This window comes from Dromiciops gliroides, chromosome 1, assembly GCF_019393635.1.
Source record: "Dromiciops gliroides isolate mDroGli1 chromosome 1, mDroGli1.pri, whole genome shotgun sequence".
NCBI classification, from domain to species: Eukaryota; Metazoa; Chordata; class Mammalia; order Microbiotheria; family Microbiotheriidae; genus Dromiciops; species Dromiciops gliroides.
In genome coordinates, this window is record NC_057861.1 from 702,022,538 (window position 1) to 702,046,344 (window position 23,807).

The following is a 23,807-nucleotide window of genomic DNA, read 5'->3' on the forward strand; positions in this document are numbered from 1 at the left end:
TACCTTTCCAATGGTCTAATCAAAGACTGTCTTCCTCCATCCCGCTGGCTGTCCCTCCCATTGATTCCACATCTGGAAGGGAAGGGACTATAGACTAATGGGCAAAGAGAATACAATTAACACCCAAGTGGTTTCATTCTGTGGCTGTCTTTTAGTAGCTCACACCTTGCTACAGTTATCTCAGGTGAAGGGCTGTTTTTCCTTCTCACCTTCCCCTAATGTTTTTGCTTCAGCAGCCACTGGAGCATATTAGAGAAGGGGCCACCGTGTCCTTACCCTAGGAGTTTCGAAGCTTTCTGAAATCACTAAGCCTTAATAGCTTAAAATAAAATACCAAACTTTGATCCAGTGGTGGTTTTAGTGATATATGTATAAGGAGAATGATAATAAAGCAAAATTTATCCCTATTTGCAGCCAACCATCCATGTTAAGTTATTGTCTGATTCGTAAAGTTATCATCATGAATAATAAGTACATCCCACTCTGATGCCTTATGGTGTCTTGGAAGTGACCCTGAGTTGTTGAAGGCTCTGCTAGTGTAAGCCAAGCTCTGATGGGGCCAACCAAGATGAATAGGTTTTGAGCATGGACCAAAACACAGACATTCACCCTAGAACCAGCCTAGATGGCCAAAAGATTTCAAGGGATAAAGTTTTGAGAGATGTCAGTCATTCCGCTCCTGCTAAAAGTGTGGAAGGGTTACAATTAGGGCTGTTAGAGGAACTGTTCACATCAATGAAATAACAGGTCTTTAGAATTAATGAAGGAAATGGGGTAAACATTCCAGCTGCAAGGTTGGGGATAGAGGCTACAATGTAATTTCTCTTTCACAGAACATCAGATCCAGGAGGGAATTTAGAAACCACCTATTCTCTCTTCCCTTACTCTAGTTTCTGATGATGAGATGGCCCTTCTCCTCACCAAAGCCAACCCTTCTTCTGGTACCCTTTATCTCATCCTTCCCCTTCTCTCTAATCTCTTCCTATCTTATTTGATTCATTCTCTGCTGCCTACAGATAAGCACAGGGCTCCCCTATACTTAAAAAAAACAGTCAAGAACAGCAACAACCAACCATTCACTTTACTTCACCTCAAGTTATCATCTTGTATCTATCTTCCTTTTCAAAGCAAAATTCCTAGAAATAGCTATCTATGCTAATCATTTTTGGCTTCTGCTGTTTTCAATCATCGGACACCTGAGTCACAAATCTCCCCCAATGATCTTTTGATCACCAGATCTGATGGTTTCTTCTCAATCCTTATCCTTCTTGACCCCTCTGTGTCATGTGACACTGTTAACTGCTCTCTCTCTCTCTCTCTCTCTTTCTCTTCCTAGTTACCCTGTTTCCTCTGGGGTTTTGTGACATGGCTCCCTCTCAGCTCTGCTCCTATCTGTCTGGCCACAATTTGGCTTCCATTGTTGCAGCTGTGTATATATCTTCTCCCTTGTGCATGTAGCCAAAGGGACCTTCTTCTCTTTTCTCTCTCCATATTCTCTCATTTGTTGAGCTCATCATCTCTCAATCTTCATCTCAACACAAATGACTCCCCAGTCTATAAAACCTGCTCTCATTTCCCTTTTGAACTCCAGCCTTATATCACCATTATGGCACATCCTATAGGCATTGCAAACTCAACAAGTCCAAAATAGAATGAATTATCTCTTGCCTCAAAATGTACTTCTCGGGGCAGCTAGGTGGCACAGTGGATAAAGCACCAGCCCTGGATTCAGGAGGACCTGAGTTCAAATCCGGGATCAGACACTTGACACTTACTAGCTGTGTGACCATGGTCAAGTCACTTAACCCTCATTGCCCCACACAAAAAAAATGATGTTAAAATGTACTTCTCGTCTATTTTCCTATGTTTCTTAAGGGCACCACCCTCCTTCCACTAACCCAAGTTTGCAACTGAGGAGTCATCTTTTACTCTTTGCTTTCCCTTAATGGAATATAAGCTCCTTGAGGACAAGACCTATTTCCATTTTTGTATTTGTATCCCCAGTGCCTAGCATGGTGCTTAGGACAAAGTAGGCATTTGATAAATGCATATCAATTGATTGACTAATTGAGGAAAGCTGGAGATGGAGGCAATAATTCAATTTGTCTCTTTCACAGAGCACCAGAAAAAGCACATACCTTAGATACCATCCAACCTAAACTATTCATTTGATAGATGAAGACGCTGAATTCCAGAGAGGTTTAGGCATGCTATACTAAAAAGATCAGGAGTCTAGAAGTCAGGAGCCCTGAATGGGGGACCCAGTTCTGCCCTTAATTGGTTGTATGACTTTGAGCAAGTCACCTCACACTCATAGAATATTAGAGCTAAAGAGATCTTAGATATAATCAAGTTCAACATCTTCATTTTGTAGATTGGAAAACCAAGACCCTGAAAATGGAAGTTACTTGCCCAAGGTCTCACAGATAGCAACAGGCACACTTGGGATGTGAACCCAGGTCTTCTGATTCCAAATACAGTGTTATATTACATCATACTAAGTTCTGGCTACAAATCCAGAGCTTTCCACTTAGCAGTACTTCCTCTCTCTTCTTTGAACTTCAGTTTCCTCATATGGAAAATGAGAGGATTAGACTGGATGTCTAATTTCCACTCCCTACCTCTCCCCCACACATATACATCTCCATATCTTTGCACTGGCCATGCCTGGAGTGCAATCCATTTTCACCTGTGTCCCATAGAATCCCTGATTTCCTTCAACATACAGTTCAAATGCCACCTTCTTCATGAAGCCCTCCCTCCCAGATTACCACAAATTTATTTTGTGGGTATTTATTCCATATTTATTTCTGTACCTATTGTCTCCTCCGATGGAAGGCAATATCCTTGAGAGCAGGGATTGTTTCATTTTTTGTTTGTTGTGTTTTGTATTCCCAGTGCCTGGCACATAGTAGGTACTTAAAATACTTGCTCATTGATTGATTCTGGCAGTGAAGGGAAGGAAAAATGGGAGGAAAGATGAAAAATCCTATATAAGATGATATGGGGAAAAGGAAAAAGGGGAGAGGTTAAGGAGAGAATTGGAAAAATGAGATTTAAAAAAACAAAGGGAGGAGAAAAAAGGAGAGAGGGAGAATGGTAGAGGGGTAATTAGAGGAGATGAGAGGGAGAGGAGAAAGGACAGAGTGAGAGAAGAGAAGAGAGAAGTGAGGGAGGGGGAGGGAGAAAGGAACAGAAGAGGAAAAAGAAGAAAAAAAGAAAGGGAGGTAGAGAAAATGATGGAGAAACAAAGGGAAGTAGAAAGAGAGAAGAATTTTGGAGAATAATGTTTGGTTATTAACTATTTTAGCTTGCAAATAAAGAAAATTATCTTCAAATATCAATGCATCTTGTAATGTAAGACAGGAGAGAGAGAGAGAGAGAGAGAGAGAGAGAGAGAGAGAGAGAGAGAGAGAGAGAGAGAGAGAGAGAGAGAGAGAGAGAGAGAGAGAGAGAGAGAGGTGCTTATGTCCTGATTGAGTCTTACTTGTGATGATGCCAGTTACAACTTAGAATGCTTAACCAAAAATTACTGGCCCAGGATCTAGTTCACCAGGACAATCATCCAAGACACCATATACCAAAGATACAGTCCAAAAGGACAAAACCAACCAAGGGCACAGTCACTATGAGCACATGTCAAGGGAGTTTCACCATCTTGGATACAGTGGACAATCCATACCAAATGACCACCAAAGACAGGCTCTACTTGCCTTATTTATCCAAGTAGCTATTTTTGTTCATTAAAACCTAGTTACTTGCTGTATCTGGCCAATATCCTGGAGTGCGTGCTTGGTTAATTTAAGCGAGCAAAGCTTTGACGAAGTAATTTTATTGTCCTCTGGGATTGGCCAGCTTATGCCAAGCCTCACTATTGCAGATGAAATTGAGTTAATTTTCGCTGAAATTGCTTCTTAGCAGACAAACACATTCCCCATCATTGTGGGCTTATGCCTTTGCAGCTCCATTATTTTTTAATTTACACACCCAGGCAGCAAGGGATTAATGCCCAAGGTATACAAAGACTGCCTTGAGGGAGAGAGGGAGGAAAGAAAGATGCCCCTACTGTGGACAACCAAGGGTGAAGAGGTTATGGTTTTTGGACAAGGTTAGAATTAATCAATGAATCCACCAATCACAAAGCATTTACTGTACACTACGCCCTATGCAAGGCACTGTGGGGAGTGGGAAGATAATATATGGCCCCTACTATGCTTAGAACCTAGATAGGATGGCAAAATACACACTTAAAATGAAGAAATGTACAGAAGAATAGGTAACCACCAGGAGATCCTCTGCCATGACCCTTTTCAGCAATGTGTGCTGAGGTTCTGGCAAGTCTACACTCATGTTGGCAGTTATTGGATCCACTCAAAGTGGGAAGGGTAGTGAATGTAGGGAGGGAAGAGGTCTACTTGTGCCTCTATCTCTCACCTTTGCCATTTCATGAGTGACAATTGCTCATCTTGTTAGTTTCAAGGGGGGTGAGGTTGTCAGTGTGAATTTGGTTAATTAGAATCTTGGCTTAAGCCCCTACATACTGAGAAAAGCTTTACCCTGCTCCCTGGACTACTGTATTTCAGTAAACCCTAATTATTATACACAACATAATGAAGCCAACCATATAAGCATTAACTGTATATAGTCTTACTCATGATCCCAAGAAGTGAAAACAATTTAAGCAAAATATATTCATCTGACCAGTGTGTAGTTGCTTCTCCCAGACTCTGGACATCCAGGCATCCAGGATGCTCCGACCCAGATCATTCAATTTATAGCCATGCCACAAACACTGGTGTTCCCAGATACAGTCTAGATGCCAAGATTCAGCTGTTTCTACTATGAATTTCAAGGGTTCCTACTGTTGGATTTAGCAAATACCCCCAAAGCTTTCCTGCTCATGGACAAAATAAATCCCATAAGTGTCTGAGGTTGAATTTGAACTCATATCATCTTGACTCCACAGCCAGCATTCTATCAACTATGTCAGTTATCAGCCTCATCTGTAAAATGATGAAGTTAGATTAGATCAGAAATTCTTCAAATGTATTTTTCAAAACCCTGTTATTTCATGTGATATGAATGGAAATAATGTGAGAAAAATTCATGCTAGTGATATTTTTCTCTCTAAAATATGAGATATGATATTGCTATGTCAAAATACTTGTCAAGCAATTTCTTGGTATGAGACTAGACTTAATATTCTCTATCCTTTTAATTTTCTATATTTTCCCACTTTACCTTTATCCTAGGGCTAACTAGGGGACTCCCAGAGATTTTCTACCCTTGTCAGACCATACATGGGTTAATCTCCAAAGTATCTCATGGCCAAATTGGTTTGGGAAAAAAATGGACTGATGGTGCCAATGCCTAGCATATGATATGTGCTTTACAATGCATATTGATTGATGATACTTAAGATTCCTTTGAGTTTTTAGGTTCCAGGATTTATAATATTTTAGAGTTTAAAAGAGCATTAGAGGGGGCGGCTAGGTGGTGCAGTGGATAAAGCACCGGCCCTGGATTCAGGAGTACCTGAGTTCAGGTCCATCCTCAGACGCTTGACACTTACTAGCTCTGTGACCCTGGGCAAGTCACTTAACCCCCATTGCCCTGCAAAAAAAAAAAGAGCATTAGAGGGCTTGTAGTCCACCCTCATAATTTTACAGATGTGAAAGTTGAGGCTGAGAGGTTAAAGTGACTTACCCAAGGTCACATAAGGAATCAGTTCCCATAAGGTCAATTAGCACTTCTTGGTAGATAACTTGAAGATCTACATAACAGCCCTAGTTTCTGTCTCATGTCACCCACTACCTCTTGGACATTCTTCAATGGATGTCCCATCAATAGCTCAAACTCAGCCTGTCCAAAGCGGAACTCATTATCTTCCCCTCCCCGTCCCCCACCAAACTTGTCTATTTTATGAACTTTTGTCAAGGACAGCAGCATTCTTTCAATCCCCTAGGTCTACAGTCTTGGAGTTATTAGCTTTCTTCACTCAATATATCCAATCAGTTGCCAAGTCTTAATGATTCTACTTCAGCTCTCATATATGCCCCCTTCTCTCCCTTACTCACATAGCCACTTCCATGCTTTGTGCTTTCATCACCTCTTATCTGGAAAATTGCAATAGCCTCCTAATTAGCCCCCTTGCCTCACTCCAATCATTTCCTCCCACATCCCCAGCTGCCAAAGTGTTTTCCCATGATACAGGTCATGTATCACCCCTGTTCAATAAACATCAGTGGCTCCCTACTGCTTCTGAGATCCAACACAAACTTTTCTGTTTGCCATGTTAAGCCCTTCATAGCATGACTACAGCTTGACTTTCCATGTTTATAATATATAATTTCCTTACATACCCTTCATGGTCTAGTCAAACTGACATGCTTGCTATTCCTAAAGCATGCTATTTCCCATCTCTATTCCTCTTCACAAGCCATTTCCCCATGCTTAGGATGCAAGCCTCCCTTACCTCCACCTCCTAAAATCATTAGCTTCCTTCAAAGTGACTCAAGTGTCACCTTCTGCACGAGGCCTTTTTTATCTCTTCAAGCTACTAGTGTCTCCCCTCTAAAATTACCTTTCTTTTTTTTAACTCAGAGACCTTTCCCAAAGGCCAGCCTGCCGTCCACAAAATGGTGATTGTCTATGAGCAAATTATGCCAAGGAATGGATTTGTCCCAAGAGCACTGAATTTAGAGTCAAAGGACCTACATTCAAATCCTGACACAACCACTTAACCTGTGTGACCTTAGGTAAGTCTCTTAATCTCTCTGGGTCTCAATTTCTTGTTCTATAAAGTGAGAGGGTTGGATTAGATGACCTCTAGTGATTCTTCCAATGAGATCTATGATCTATAAGTAGACATTAAGTAGAATGATCTGTGATCCAATGAGATCTATGATCTATAAGTAGACATTAAGTAGAATGAATGACCTTGGCAATGGCTTCTAGCCTTACTTGTTCCTTCTGAGTGACCATTCAGCTATAGGATGCATCCACAGAGGGAGCATGTATGGGGAGGGGGTAAGGAATAATGATGTCATCCCCACTCTACACACACACACACACACACACACACACACACACACACACACACACACATTAGATGATGAGCACATCTGAGCTCCTTCCTTTTGCCTATAAGAGGTTTTTTTTATATGTCTTTCTCATGTTAAAAAACCTGTTAGAATCTTAGAGTTAAAGAATCTCAGAGGGGGCAGCTAGGTGGTTCAGTGGATAAAGCACCGGCCCTGGATTCAGGAAGACCTGAGTTCAAATCTGGCCTCAGACACTTAAGACTTACTAGTTGTGTGACCCTGAGCAAGTCACTTAGCCCCAATTGCCTCACACACAAAAAGAATCTCAGAGCTAAAAAGAACCTGAGAGGTGGCCAAGTCCAATCTCCCTCCCCATGTAAGCATCTCTTTTAAAGCATCTTTAACAGGTTGTGATGAATCCTCTGCTTTTGCATATACAGGGATGGAGAGCTTGCTACCTGACAAGGCAGTCCATTGCTGGACAGCTCTAATTGTTAAAAACTCTTTTCTTTTCTTGAGTTAAAATATGTCTTCCTGTAACTCCCTTTTATTGGTCTTAGTTCTACCATCTGAAGCCCCATGGAGCAAGTCTGCTATATCGTGGCAGCCCCTCAGATATTAAAAGACCAGAGATTATATTTGTCCTAAATCTTCTCCTCAGGCTAACGTTATTAAAGGGATGGTTAGTGAACATCTAGATAAGGGAGCGGTGATCACAAAGAGCCAGCATGGCTTCATCAAGACCAGGTCACACCAGACTAACCTCATTTCCTTTCTTAACAGGGTTACTAGACTGGCAGATCAGATGGAGGCTGTCGAGATCATTTTCTTGATTGAAGCCAAACATTTGAGAGTCTCTGAAGCTATTCTTGTGGGAAAGATGGAGAGATGTGGGCTCCATGATAACGCAGTTAGGAGTGATTGAAAATGGGTTTAATGGCTAGACCCAGAGAATAATAGAAACCAAAATCTGGAAGGGGCCTCAGAGGTCACCTAGTCCAACCCCCCATTTAAACACAAACTCCAGGTACAATAGCCCTAACAAGGTATTTTTGAGGACCCTTACTATATTTTCTAGGTCTACTTTTAGACACCTCTAACTATAAGCAAGGTTGTTTTTTTTTTTTTTTTTCTTACAGCAAGTCTTAGATCTGCCTATCTGTAACCCATTGCTCCTCTGGGAGTTCTGCCCTCTGGGGACAAACAGAAAAAAGACTAATCTCTCTTCAATAAGGCTGCCTTTCAAATATTTAAGAATGCCTGTATGGTACAATGGATAGAGAGATGGCCTCAGAAATACTTAGGTTTAATTCCTGCCTAGGGTACATAATGTTTATGTGACCCTGGGTGAGTCATCCCACATCTCTGAACTCCAAGCAACACTTAAAGACCCTAAGGGGAAGCTAGGTGGCACAGTGGATGGAGCACGGGCCCTGGAGTCAGGAGGACCTGAGTTCAAATCCAGCCTCAGACACTTGACACTTACTAGCTGTGTGACCCTGGGCAAGTCACTTAACCCCAATTGCCTCACCCCCAAAAAATTTTTTAAAAAATAAAGACCCGAGGGGCAGCTAGGTGGCCCAGTGGATAAGGCACTGGCCTTGGATTCAGGAGTACCTGAGTTCAAATCTGGCTTCAGACACTTGACATTTACTAGCTGTGTGATCCTGGGCAAGTCACTTAACCCCCATTGCCCCACAAAAAAAAATAAAATAAAGACCCTAAGAGGCCAAGAAGGTGCAACCTGCGTTGGTGGATGGAGTTTCTTCATCTGGGAGCTCTCTAGATCAGTGAATTTACAGGCCTGGTCCCTCTTCCTCATCATGTCTCTCACCTTCCAAATATTCTTTTCTCTGAGTTAAATTTCCCCAGTTCCTTCTAGAGATCTTTATGTGGTATGGTTTCCAAACCTCAGCACCCTGGCTGTCCCCTTCAAGATGTGATCCAGCATATCTATGTCCCTCCTACAATATGGTGCTGAGACCTGAACTCAGTACTCCAGATAGAGACAGTCTAGGACTAAGTATAGTGAAACTGTCACCTATCTCTTTCTGGATACCAGGCATTATCTCAGTATAGGCAAAGGTGGTATCAGGTTTTTGGGTCTGTCACATCAGTGTTCATAGGATAACAAATTTAGACCAAAAAGGGAACTTGGAGACAATCCAGTTCAACCTCCTTGTTTTACAAATGAAGAAGCTGAGGCCTTCAAAAACAGTGGCGTGCCCATTAGAAGTGACATGCCCAAAGTCCATGGGAATTAAGTAGCAGCAATGTGATTTGCACTTGGGTCCTCTGTCTCTAAATCTAAGACTGTTTCTAATGCCTTCTAATTATTTGCTCCTGTTGAGCTTATACAATCCTTTATATATGCTAAATAATATATTATATACAATAAATCCTTTAAATAAGCTTATATAATCCATCCCCCAATGTTTTTCTAAGGAACTGTTGCCTCTTTTTTTCCATTGGTAGCCTCAGAAACAAGCACAAGGTCTGGCACATAGTAGGCATTTAAGAAACGCTTGTGGGGCGGCTAGGTGGCGCAGTGGCTAAAGCACTAGACCCGGATTCAGGAATACCTGAGTTCAAATCTGCCCTCAGACACTTGACACTTACCAGCTGTGTGACCCTGGGCAAGTCACTTAACCCCCATGGACCCGCAAAAAAAAAAAAATGCTTATTGATTGATATTCACACTTCTCACATCCAATATGAAGTAATTTGTTTAACCCAAGTTTGGGACTATACGTTTTCCTCTGATAAATTCTATATGGATAGGTTTGTTCCATTGTTCTAGCTTTTTGGGTCCTGACTCTATCAACCAACATTTTTACCATCCCTCCCAACTTCATGTCATTTACAAGCTTGCCTTCCATGGCTTCAACTAAGTCATTGATAAAAAATATTGAACAGTGGGACATCTAGGTGGTGCAGTGGATAGAGCACCTGCCCTGGATTCAAGAGGACCTGAGTTCAAATCCAGCCTCAGACACTTGACACTTAATAGCTGTGTGAGACCCTGGGCAAGTCACTTAACCCTCAATGCCCTGCAAAAAATATATATGTATATATGTATATATATATATACATATATATATATATAAAATGTGTGTGTGAGTGTGTGTGTGTGTGTGTGTATATATATATAAATATAAAACAGTACATGGACAAGGGTGTACTAGGGACACTGTGAAAGACCTCCCACAAAGGAAGCCTGATGAAGACTGGAAAAAACCTGATGGAGACCAAATTCATTGCCAGAACCTAAATCTGATTGGTATAAGTAGCAACAAACCTTCCTCTGGAACCTTTTGCTCTTTGTGTTTATGGCTTTTTAGCCTCTAGTTGTAGGATCAGCCCTTCCTCCGGCTCTTGGGACCCATGCAGTCCCTTGGAAGAGGGGGCACAATCAATCCTAAGCTTGTTGCTCACCAGTTTAACACTGATCATTCTTGCTGCAATCCTCCTTTATCTTTCTTTATTCCAGTCCTCCAATACTGGTTTCTGCCTCATTCTCCAATGACCAAAGTCCTGCCTGGAGCCCCAAACTCCCCATGGATTACGTTTCCTGCCCTGAACGCCAATCTCCCAATGATTTCTACCCAGACAACCTATGACCTTGTGACAACTTTCACTGCCTATCTACCTGGCTGCCCACCTCAACAGCCTCCACTGGTCACCTTCCCAATGCATCTTCTGCTGGGATAGACACCCTCGCTCAAGCTCTTATATTTCTTCCATGGCACTTATTACATTTTTCCTTGTAGTTGACTCCAATATGAGCTCCTGAAAGGAATGGATTCAACCTCATTCAACTTTTAAATTCACCACCATGCTGCTAACACCAGCCTTGATTGACTCCACCTTCCTCTTCCCTCTGATTGGAGGGCTGGAGGGTAGAGTACTAAACTCATCCCAATGCCTTCCTTTCTAGAAGGCTGAAACTATCAGATAATTCCACTTTACATCTGTTGCCATGCCCTGATTTCCTAAGAACAAGATGCTAGGTAGTCCCTATTGTCCTGGTCTCTCCCCAAACCCCCCACTTTTCTGCTTCCTTTTGTGTATTGTCTCCCCCTTTAGATTGTAAACTCATTGAGGGGCAGGGACTGTCTTTTCATTAATTGCATCTCTAAAGCTTAGCACAGTCATATTATAAGTGATTAATGAATGTGGATTGGATTGGATTGGATTCACCCCTACAGTGCTTGGTAGAGGGTCTTCCTGCACAGGGTAGGCACTAAAACATTTTTCTGACTGATTGATTCCTTTGGTTTAAGCATTGACCTCTCCTGGTTCCTATCTGAAGATTCAGACATATTTGAAAGGGGTAGCATTCCATTACTGATGTCTCATCATGAATAAATTAATATTGTAAGGACAATGATCCCTCAAATAGGTGTAGAAGGTATATTTGGGACCTTAGAATGTTAAGACAGAGACTATAGAACGTTCAAACTATAAGAGACTTCAACATGTTGAAGTTGGAAGAGACCTTAGAACACAGGTCCTTAGAGATGAGAGGTGGCTTGGTACCATGGATGGAGTACTGAACTTGGAGTTGGGAAGACCTGAGATCCGACACTTACTAGTTATGTGACAAGTCACATAATTTCTCTCAGCCTTGGTTTCTGTATTTGTAAAATGAAAGGGTTAAACTAAATGACTTCTGAAGTCCCTTCCAGATCTAAATGTATGATCTTATTAATTCAGAACATAAAATATTATATTTAATCCCTCACAAATCTGTGCACAGCACCTCTCCAACGAAGGCCCTTGCTAATTAGCAAGGGGAAGGGAACAAAATAATTGCAGTATACCCAGTGTGAGGTCATATATGAAAGAAGAGGCAGGGATATTTGAGTGACAGCTGAAGGAGAAGGGAAATAGAAGAGAGAAGAAAGTGGCAACTGTTACCTTCATGGCTCACATATGTGAACTCCAACATCCCTCTTGGACTTTCATGAGGACAATGATATGCATTCTTTTAAAGACCTACCAGGGTTTCAGTGATCTAGGCTGACACTGAGCCAAGAAACTAGGTTTTCTGTGTCACCACAGTATCCAGAAACAAAGACTTTTACGGTTGGCACCAGGTAGACAGATGGGTAACTAGATAGACTGTTTCCAATGTTGATTTCTAACACCTGCCTAGGAACAACTTGTATACGGCTCCTGTTTGATGGAGAAGAGAATTTTAGAAAATGGGTGGTGTGGATATTTGCTGTTAATTGTAATCCTCCTTTGATTTATTTTGTATTTCTATTTTAAGTAAATGTTTGAATTACTATGATGGTGTGTGAGAGTATGTGGGTATATACATGCATGGTTGATAATCAGAGAGAAAATGGGGGCTCGTGAGTAATAGACTATGGATCCAAACTGCTGCTAGATCCTGGCAAGAGACATTTGGGAATAATACATTAGAAATGAAAGGGAATCTTAAAGATCATCATGTATTGGGATTCTTAACTTTTGTGTTTATGTGTGTCCTGGACCCCTTTGGCAGTCTGGTTAGGCCTCTGGACCCCATCTCAGAGACATGCTTCTAAAAGCATAAAATAAAATATAAAAGATTACAAAGGAAATCAATCATATTTAAATACAGCTATCTATCTATATTCTTAAAAAAAAACTAAGGTGGGGTAGCTAGGTGGCACAGTGGATAAAGCGCTGGCCCTGGATTCAGGAGGACCTGAGTTCAAATCCAGCCACAGACACTTGACATTAGCTGTGTGATCCTGGGCAAGTCACTTAACCCTCATTGCCCTGCAAATACACACACACACACACACACACACACACACACACACACTCCAAACTAAGTTCACAGATTCTAGGTTAAGAACTCTTTTTTTCTAATCCACTTTCCTCATTTTACAAATAGGGAAATTGAGGCCCAGAAAAATCAGCTTTAGAGAATAATCACACAAGGAACTACACTAGAAAACTACTATACCAAGGCATTATAGCTAAGGTCTAGAGCTGAGCTTTAGAGAACAATTATACCTGAGCTCTCATGCCCTGGCTCAAGAACACAGGCTTTCTATTTCCCTGGTGCTTTGGAAAGACCTTGAATCCTAGTCAAAGCTCTCCCACTAAGTCACTGTGTGACCTTGGTCTAATGACTTTATCTCACTGTCTCAGTTTCCTTATCTATAAAATGGGTATAATGGCTCCTGTCCTTCCTGCCTCACATGACCCATGAAGGTAACATATGCCAAAACAAGATATGGGATGGCAAAGAGCTTTGGAAGCTACACAGAGAAAGGATTGTTGTTTTTTTCTTTCAGATTTCAAGATTTTCTGATTTCCCTGTTCTGCTTACGGTAACCTCTATTGAAATAACCACTAAAAGCCAAAAAGCAATACATTTTAATAGAATGGTTGTTGAATTCTCAGTGACTGTGTTGGACTCCCCTCTGTTTTTGTTGTTTCCATCTTTCAAATTGATTCCCATTCTTCTCTTTTCTCTGTTCTAAAATAGAGCATCCCACACTCTACCCCAAACCACACATGATCAGTCAGTCAATAATTAATTATCTTCGTATCATCTGTGGCACAAATCTTAACAAATCCCCCCCATCTTTGCCCTGCCCTGCCTTGTGCTCCCAGTACCCTCTTCCCTCCTCCTCCTCCTCCTCCTCCTCCTTCTCTCTCTCTCTCTCTCTCTCTCTCTCTCTCTCTCTCTCTCTCTCTCTCTCTCTCCCCTTCCCTCTCTCCAATACCCAGCCTCCTTCCCTCCTTTTTGAAGCCCACTCTAGACAGCTCTTCATGGAAATAAGTGTCTTGGAAATGAGTCTCCTGGCAGGGGGGAGAAGGGAGCACAGCAGGGGAGGCTTCATCCATCCTCTTCCAGCTGACTTTGGAGGAAGAGGACAGGAAGCAGAGGGCCCAATTCAGTGTGCCCATGTACTCCTCTCTAGCAGTACCTCAGCTGAGATGCCCAGGGAAGAGACGGAAGACAGGAGAAGAGAATTAGAGAAAATCATAAAAACCAGAGTTGGAGAACTGGGGTGAGGGAGAAAGAAGGAGTAGATCTTTCAGGTGAAGGCAGATTTATTCTGTGTGTTTTTTTCTGGTCAGGTTATTTTTGGTGTCAACTGTAAATTATTATTGTTGTTACTAGTATAACCATCCTTACATTTGGATTCTGCTTTATACTAAGAGCATAGAATATTAGAGCTGGAAAAGAACTTAGAGCTGCTCCAACCTCTCTTTTTACATAAGGGAAAACTGAGCACTAGGGAGTAGAAATAACTTGCTTGAGGTCAATCAATCAAAAACATTTATTATATGCATCTGCCATGTTCCAGATACTGGGCTTGGCACTGAGGGTGCAAAGATAAAAACAACAGATTCTGCCTTCAAGGGACTTAGATTCTATGGAGCCCACATTAATTTTTTTTTAATTTATTTTACTTTTCTGTTAACAAACTTTCACTTTCTAGCCCCTCCCCTTTTCCTGTTTAAAAGAAAACCCTTGGGGCAGCTAGGTTACTCAGTGGATAGAGCACCGGCCCTGGGGTCAGGAGGACCTGAGTTCAAATCCAGCCTCAGACACTTAACACTTACTAGCTGTGTGACCCTGGGCAAGTCACTTAACCCCCATTGCCCCGCAAAAAAGAAAAGAAAAGAAAGAGTTAATGGTAGAGTTGGGATGAGAATCAAGGTCTCCCTACTCCCAGTCAAACTCCATTCAAAGGATGAGGCAAAGACAACCCTACACATAGGCAGACTAAGTGACGGCCTACTAGTATGATTTGAGAAGTACCCAAAGCACTTCCTGCATAAAAATGCTTCCCCCATCACTTAGCAGCAATCAAGATTAATTCCTTTGGGGGCATTAAAAGCTTCTGTTAAAATGCAAATGTTGTTTGCTGGTACTGGCTATTAACACCTTAGCTCTGATTAGTTTTTCAGATTAGCCTGGTAGAGAGCAGGGCTCTAAGGATAATGGGGCCCAGATTTAATATTGGAAGGAACTAGGTGGTCCATGACATGAGCTGGGACCCAAAAAATGGTAGCTCTTTGTGGAGATATTTGGTTATGGGAGTAGGGACAGGGAGTGAAGAAGAATTGGGGTTAGGGTTAGGGAAATGTAGACTGGAGGGAGCACAGAGATTCTGGGAGTGTAGCACGTAAATTATAGGGTCTGAAAGGAGGCAGTAACATATTGAATGGGGAGTCAAGGGAGGTTAAATAATGAGGGAACTTGAAACCATGCTGTAAAAGAATTAGTGGAAAATCCAGGGCTCTTTAACCTAGAGAAGAATAATGGTGTGGGGGAGGGGAGGACATGGTCACTGCTTTCAGATATCTGTTAGGCTGTCACATAGCAGAGAAAGGAAATTCATTTTGTGGGACCCTATGCAGGCAGAATGAGGACTAATGGGGAGAAGTTACCAGGAGGCAGATTTAAGTTCAAACTAAGTCAAAGCTTTTTAACAGTTAGAGCTGCCCCAATGAGTTGGTACTGACTTGTAAAGTAGTGAGCTCCCCATCACTGAATTATTCAAATAGAGGATGGATAGTTACTTGTCAGGGAAGCAAGATTAGGTGTTCTTACCTCAGATATTTGAAATAGGAGACCTTGACGAATTCCTTGAAAATAAACAGCACCCAACTTGGCAAGACTGTTGGGATCTGTTTTTAATTATGAGATAGGTGTTCCTTGTATTTCTATAATCATTGAAACCTGTCATTTTGATGTGGAAGGTACCTTAGTCTAATTTCCTTATCTGACAAATGAGGAAACTGAGGTCCAGAGGAGTTTATTGCCTTGCTCTAGATCACTTGAGATATAAATAAAAATATAAACAAAATATCTGAAATCAAACTCGGGATTATTTCCTTTACTCTTTTGAGAAACATTATGATATAATAGGAAAAAAGCCTGGATTTGGAATAAAAAATTCCAGGTTCAAGTCCAAGCACTGACTTTTGCCAGCTGTGTCACCTTGGGCACCCCACTCTAAGCCTCAGTTAATTCTTCCATAAGATGTGGGTAATAATTACTTGTACTATCGACTTCACATATTTGGTTCAGGGAGGGGAGAATTTAGAAGAATCTATCAAATGAATTGTTATTCTGTTAATAGCACAAAAATCTCTATCTGAGGCCTCACCATGTCATAGAGGTGAGCTTGGGTTCTAAGGCTATGCCAGGGGAATTCAAGGTCAGAGAGGGGCTGGCGTGCCTTAGCCCCCTGGAAAGGCTTTCTGGGTGTTCCTGGTGACATATTATGAAAGTGGTCCAAGAACCTTCTAGAGTAAGTCCCTAGAGGCTCATCTCAAGTGGACTTAGGAATGAATTTTTTGGACATGAAGATTCCATGGAACAAAATAAAATGTGAAAAGAAAAAAAAGGAAAAAAGAAAAGAAAATGTGAAACAAGACTGAGTCTTTTTACTCCTAAAGGGAAAATGAAGACGTATCCCTTCTTATCTCTGGCAGATTTCTGCCCCCTCCCTCCACCATCATCTCCACTTTCCGCTCTCTTCCATTTCTCTGTCTCCTACTTCCTTCCCTATTGCCTACAAACAGACCCTGTCTCCCCTGACCTTCAGTTGATCCTACCAAGCCATTAGTTATTGTTCTATATCTGTCCTCCCCTTCATGGCTAAACAGCTGGAGGAAGCAGCCTATACCTGGTGCCTCCACCTTCTCATCTTACATTCTCTCCTAAAGCTTCTGCAGTTTGACTTCTGGCCTCAGAATTCAACTGAAACTGCCCTTTCCAAAGTTACCGATGTTCTCTGCATTGCTAAATCCAATGTCATTTTCTTGGTCTTCATCCTTCTTGACCTCCGGAATCTCTGCTTCTGTTGCTCCTCTCTTCCTGAATACTCTCTCCTCTCCAGGCTTACATGCCATTGAGCTCTCCTGCTTCTGCTCCTACCTATCTGATCATTCTTTCTCTGTCTCTTTTGCTGGTTCTTCAGTTGACTTACTCCCACTGATCATGAATGTCTCCCAAGGCTCTGCCCTGGGCCCTTTTCTCTTTTTGCTCTGTCTCACTTGGTGGTAACATCAGCACCTGTAGATTCGATTATAATCTTTGTGCAGATGATTCCCAGATCTATATATCCAATTAATTAAATCAATAAACATTTATTAAACACCTACTATGTGCCTGGCATAGTGCTAAGCACTGGGGAGACAAGAAGGGGGGAAAAACCCACCTAGCCCCAGCTTTCAAAGAGTTTACAATCTAATGGTAGGAACAACAAATGTGTATTCACATACATACACATATATAGATATATGTACATGTATCTATACACAGGTTTACATACACATATATGTCAGTATGTATGTGTGTATGTAATTGGCCTCCTTGTCTAAAGTATATCCCTGTTCCATTCCATCCTACACTCAGCCCACCAATGATTTTTCTTTTTTTAATTTATTTTTTCTGAATTTTATGTAAAAACAACTTTTAACATTCAGTTTTTATGTATTTTTTTTTGCAGGGCAATGAGGGTTAAGTGACTTGCCCAGGGTCACACAGCTAGTAAGTGTCAAGTGTCTGAGGTCAGATTTGAACTCAGGTCCTCCTGAATCCAGAGTTGTTGCTTTATCCACTTTGCCACCTAGCTGCCCCTTAACATTCATTTTTTGTTTTTTGTTTTCTGGGTTTTTTGGGTTTTTTAGTGAGGCAATTGGGGTTAAGTGACTTGCCCAGGGTCACACAGCTAGTAAGTGTTAAGTGTCTGAGGCTGGATTTGAACTCAGGTACTCCTGACTCCAGGGCTGGTGCTCTATCCACTGTGCCACCTAGCTGCCCCATTAACATTCATTTAAAAAAAAAAAAACTTTTAGTTCCAAATTTTCTCCTTCCCTCCCCCCTCGGAAGGCAAACAATTTTGATATTGATTATGCCTCTGTGGTCATGAAAAACATAATTACATATTAACCATATTACAAAAGGAAACACAGATTAAAAAAAAACCCCAAAAATAAAGTAAAAAAAAGGATTCTTTGGGGACAGCTTAGATGGCACAGTGGATAAAGCACCTGTCCTGGAGTGAGGAGGATCTGAGTTCAAATATGACCTCAGACACTTGACACTTAGTAGCTGAGTGGCCCTGGGCAAGTCACTTAACCTTCATTGCATTCAGACTTTATTAGTTCTTTCTCTGGAGATGAATGGTATTTTTCATTATAAATCCTTTGGAATTGCCTTGGATCATTGTATTGCTGAGAAGAGATTAGTCATTCATGGCCAATAATTTTTCTCATGTTTGTACGTCACCTCTCTACTCAATAAATACCAGTGGCTCCCTAGTACATCCAGGATCATATGTAAAGTCTTCTCTTTGGAACTTAAAGCTTTTCAGAGTCTGGCTTTTTCTGCTCCTCCTCCTCCTCCTCCTTCTTCACTGTGAATAATTTTTCAAATACTTTTATTTACTTACAGACATGTAGTAATCTCCAAGTAGGATGTACCCTCCTTGAGGGAGGGACCACATAATTCTTGTCTTTGTATCTTTGGTACTTAGCAGGCCTGTCCGGCCACTTCTCACCTTTCAAGTGTTCTTTTGCTTTGTTTCCTTCCAAGTACTCAACAGTATAGCAACACTTTCCTACTCCACGTTGCTTGGCATTGTCTGTCCCCTGTGGATGGAGTACTTTCCCTTTTCCCTTCTGCTTTTTGGCTTCTCTGGAAGACTTGAGCCAAACCCCACCTTCTTCAGGAGTTTTTTCCAACCCCTCCCCTCCCCACCAATGACTGTACCTTCCACTCTCCTATTACCTTCTTATTTACATGTTGTCTCCCCTATCAGAAAGTAAGCTTCTTAAGGGCAGGGTATCTTTCTGCCTCTCTTTGTATCTCCCTCACTTAGCACAATGCCCAGCACATACCAAGAACCTAAAAAAGGTGCATGACTGGACTTCATAATAGATCAAATGCAGCCTTCAGTGCTCTCCTCCAAAAAACGAATCTCCATGCAGATTTAAGTATCATAAAGATTCTTTAATATATTTAACTATAAAGATAACTTTGTTTAATGAGTGATTACTAATACAAAATGATGTTTAAAATAAGGAGAAGTAAGGGGGCGGCTAGGTGGCACAGTGGATAAAGCACCGGCCCTGGATTCAGGAGTACCTGAGTTCAAATCCGGCCTCAGACACTTGACACTTACTAGCTGTGTGACCCTGGGCAAGTCACTTAACCCCCATTGCCCTGCAAAAAATAAAAATAAAAAATAAAATAAAATAAAATAAGGAGAAGTAGGCCTGCCAATGGGGCTTACCACTATCATTGAGGAAATCCTATACAAAGTTTAAATGGAAGATGTCTTTAAGGTGGCGAGTTCTTCCATGTGCTTTTTGTTTGAAAATGGCATTGTGTGGGTCAGCTAGGTGGCACAGTGGATAAAGCACCAGCCCTGGATTCAGGAGGACCTGCATTCAAATCCAGCCTCAGATACTTGAAACTTAACTAGCTGTGTGACCCTGGGCAAGTCACTTAACCCCCATTGCCCTGAAAAAAAAACCCACAAAAATGGCATTGTGTGGATTGTATCAAGTCTAAGAATACTACTAGGCCTCTAGAGCCATGGCCACTCAAAGAGGTTTACCCAAGAATCTATACAAGAAAGTCCAAATGGATGGAAAATGAGTATTGCCTATGACATTCAGTTGGATAGACAGATCACATGTCTTAGAAATTCACGACAGATGGACAATTAGTTTGGCAGAGAGTGGAATGTATTATAGTATAGTGGAAAGAGCACTGGGTTTGACATCAGAGGACATGGATCAATCAGTCATTCAATAAACATTTGTTAAGTGTCTGCTATGAGTCAGGGAGATTTATCTCTATGAATTCAAATCCACCCTCATATGCTTTCTAGCTGTATGACCTTGGGTAAGTCACTTTACCCTGTTTGCTTCAGTTTCCTCATCTATAAAATGAACAGGAGAAGGAAATAGCAAACCACTCCAGTATCTTTGCCAAGAAAAACCCCAAATGGGGTCATGAAGTCAGACTTGACTATCAAACAGAAACAACAAATGTGCCAGCCACTATGCCTTATAAATTCTGGGGATACAAAGAGAGGTAAAAGACAGTCCCTACACCCAAGGAGTTCACAGTCTAATGGGGGACATGAAAACAACTATGCACAACCAACACATCACAGGGTAAACATCACGATTTACAGGGTAAGTTGGAGAGACTATCAGAGGGAAGGAGGACTGGAAAAGGCTTTGTGTAGAAGGTGAGATTTTAGCTGGGACCTAAGGAATCCAGGGACCTAGGAGGCCTAGATGAGGAGGGCAGCATTACAGGGATGGAGGGTGGCCAGGGAGAATGCCCAGTCTTAGCAGACAGAAAGTCTTGTGCAAGGAAAAGCAAGGAGCTAGTGTCACTGTGTCACAGAGTGTGTAGGGAGGAAGGGGGTGAAAGGTGTAAGAATATTGGAAAAGTAGTGAGGAGTGAAGGAGCAGGTTAGGAGATCTGAATGCTAAATAGAGGGGGTTGGGTTTTATAGAGGAGGTGATAAGGAACCACTGGAGTTTATTGAGTGGGGGATGGGGTGACCTGAATAGAGCTGTGCTTTAGGAAGATCAATTTAGGGGCAGCTAGGTGGCACAGTGGCTAGAGCACTGGCCCTGGAGTCTGGAGGACCTGAGTTCAAATCTGGCCTCAGACACTTGACACCTATTAGCTGTGTGACCCTGGGCAAGTCACTTAACCCTAATTATCTCACCAAAAAAATTTTTTTAAAAATAGAATGATCAATTTAACAGGGGGATGGGATGCAACGTGGAGAGACTGAAGGAAGGAGATTCACCAACAGGCTATTACAATAGTCCAGGCATGAGGTGATGAAGGCCTCCACTAGGTTGGTCATAGTGTCAGTGGAGAGAATGGGGCATATACTAGAGAGGCTGCAAAGGTAAAATTGACAAGACTCGACCACAGATTGAATTGGGGGTGAGAGAAAATGAAGAATGAAGGATGACAACTAAGGTATCACCTGGATGATTGGGAGGGTTACTAGGCATTGATAGGAAAGTCAAGAAGAAGGGAGAATTTGGGGGGAAAGAAATGAGTTCTGTATTGGACACATCCAGCTTAAGATGTCTATGTCACATCCACTTAGCGATGTCCAATAGACAGCTGGAAATTCAAGACCGGAGGTGGGTTGTAAACAGGAATATACACCTACTATACCTATAAATGCCTTGCTACTTAGCACTTTTGTTACATTTGGCAGATCACTTTAACTTCTCTGCCTCAGTTTCCTTATCTGTAAAAACAAGGGATTTATAGTAGTTGAGCTCAGAAGTGTCTTCTGACTCTAAATCTATGGTCCTATGATGCATTGGTGAAACCATGCAGTATTTTTGACGACTCCAAACTACCCCACAACACTAAGTCCTTCTTTTTAATCTCGCTTTTCTCCTGGTAAGGTTATACAGCTGTGAATTCTAGAATACCATGATCTCTAAATAATCAGAATTTTGAGTGACCCAAAGGGCAATAGAAAGACTCAGAATGGGTGTCAAGATGGTGTCAAGAGCATGTGACTAATGATGATTTGTTGCAAGAAGTAGCATCAAAGCATTAGCAAGGGAATGTCTGATCAGAAAAGGAGGCAGGGGGCAGCTAGGTGGTGCAGTGGATAGAGCACCGGCCCCAGATTCAGGAGGACCTGAGTTCAAATCCGGCCTCAGACACTTAACACTTACTAGCTATGTGACCCTGGGCAAGTCACTTAACCCCAATTGCCTCACCAAAAGAAAAGGAGGCAGGTGCCGTTGGACAGCAATGAGATGGAGGGATGCTGGATGGACAGCCCAGGTTCTGCTCTGGTGCCCATGAAATGCAAAAGGATCTGTGGGAAGGCTTCCAGCACATTAGATAGATGCTCTCTAGAGAATTTGTGGGAGAATATAGACAAGAATTAGTCTGCATGTAGAACTATAGATGGGCCGCTATCAGAGCTATTAGATGGTGCTTAGAGGAGATAGCAAATCTATTGAAGTCCTGCAGCAAAATTATTATTATCTTCTATCACATGCTGAACAGTCCAAGCTATTTTACTCTAGCCTACTCTGATGCATTAAGTTATCATCCCTACGTACACACATTTATATGCACACGTACACAGGTGTGTGAGTGCACACATGCATTTCTATACACACATATACACTACAGTTAGAGTATGTATATGTGCCTATAGATGTGTGCACACAATAAGCATGTACATGCATGTATGTGTTTGCACATGTGTGTGTTCTGTGGATCGCATTATGAAACACACAACTACACACATGTGCCTGTATGTGTGCGAGGTATTAATGCATGTGTGTGTGTTTGTATGCATGCATATACATAGGTATATGGACTTGTAAATATATTGTTTGCACACAGTGCATATGTGTCACATAGAGGCACTATAATCTATAGACATCTATACATGCACACGCATACATGAAGGTAAACATGACACATGTGCATATGCATACAAACCTGTAAATGTATATGCACATATGTGCGTTTATATATGTGTGTCTGCATATGCATATATACATATACGTACACACCAGTCCTACTGTACCAGCTGCCTGCTGAACATCTTTGAGTGTCCTGTGGTGCTCCCAGATTGAGCGGATCCAAGAAAGAATTCATTTTATTTCTCCCCAAACTCATGCCTCCTCCCAACTTCTCTTTTTCTGTTGAGGGGCCATTACCCTCCAGTCAGTCACTCAGGTTCCTCACAACCCATATCCAATCCCTTGATGTCCCATTGATTTTATTTCTACATTTCTTGTATCTGTCCCCCCTTCTCTCCACTTAACCAGGCACCTCCCTGAGTCAGGCCCTCAACATCCCTTTCTATAAGTCTCCTTGTCTTTCCATTTCCAGCCTCTCCCGTCTATACCGTTGCCAAATTATTCTTCCTAAAACATGGTTCTGATCATGTCATTCCCTACTTCTGTGACTGCCTGCTTCCTCCGGCATAAAATACAAATCCTTATTCTGACATCTAAAGAAAGCCCTCTGCAGTATGTCTCCCCCTTCCTTTCCAGCCTTATTTTGGGCTAGGGCTGCTAGGTGGCACAGTAGATAGAGCACTGGCCCCAAAGTTGGGAGGACCTGAGTTCAAATCTCACCTGAGACACTTAACTAGTTGTGTGACCCTGGACAAGTCACTTAACCCCATTGCCTCACCAAAAAAAAAAAAAAAAGAAAGAAAGAAAGAAAAGAACGAAGGATAAACAACAACAATATTTTGGGTTACTCTCCACTCTGGTCAAAGTGACCTGTGAATGGTTCCATTCTTCACATTCCTGCCTTTGTACAGGTGGTCTCCCTATGTTTCTTTCATCTATGCTTTATAGAATTCCTGGATTCCTTCAAACCACATCTCAGGCATCACCTCCTCCATGAGGTCTTTCCTGATCACTTCCAGGTGCTAGAATTCTCTCCCTCTTGAAATGACTTTCAATGCACTCCATATTTACTTATCTACACCCAAAATATCCTTTCAGGAGAATATAAAGTCCTTGGGGGCAAGGATTGATTATTTTTGGTTTTCTCTCCCCAGCTCCTAGCACTGTGTCTTATACATAGTAGGTTCTTAATTGTTAATAATAACAACAATAGTAATGACTAGCATTTATGTGGCACTTTAAGGTTTACAAAGCCCTTTTAAAATACCTCCTTTGATCCTCAAAACAATTTTGTAAGGTAGGTGCTAATATTATCCCCATTTTATAGATGAAGAAACTGAGGCA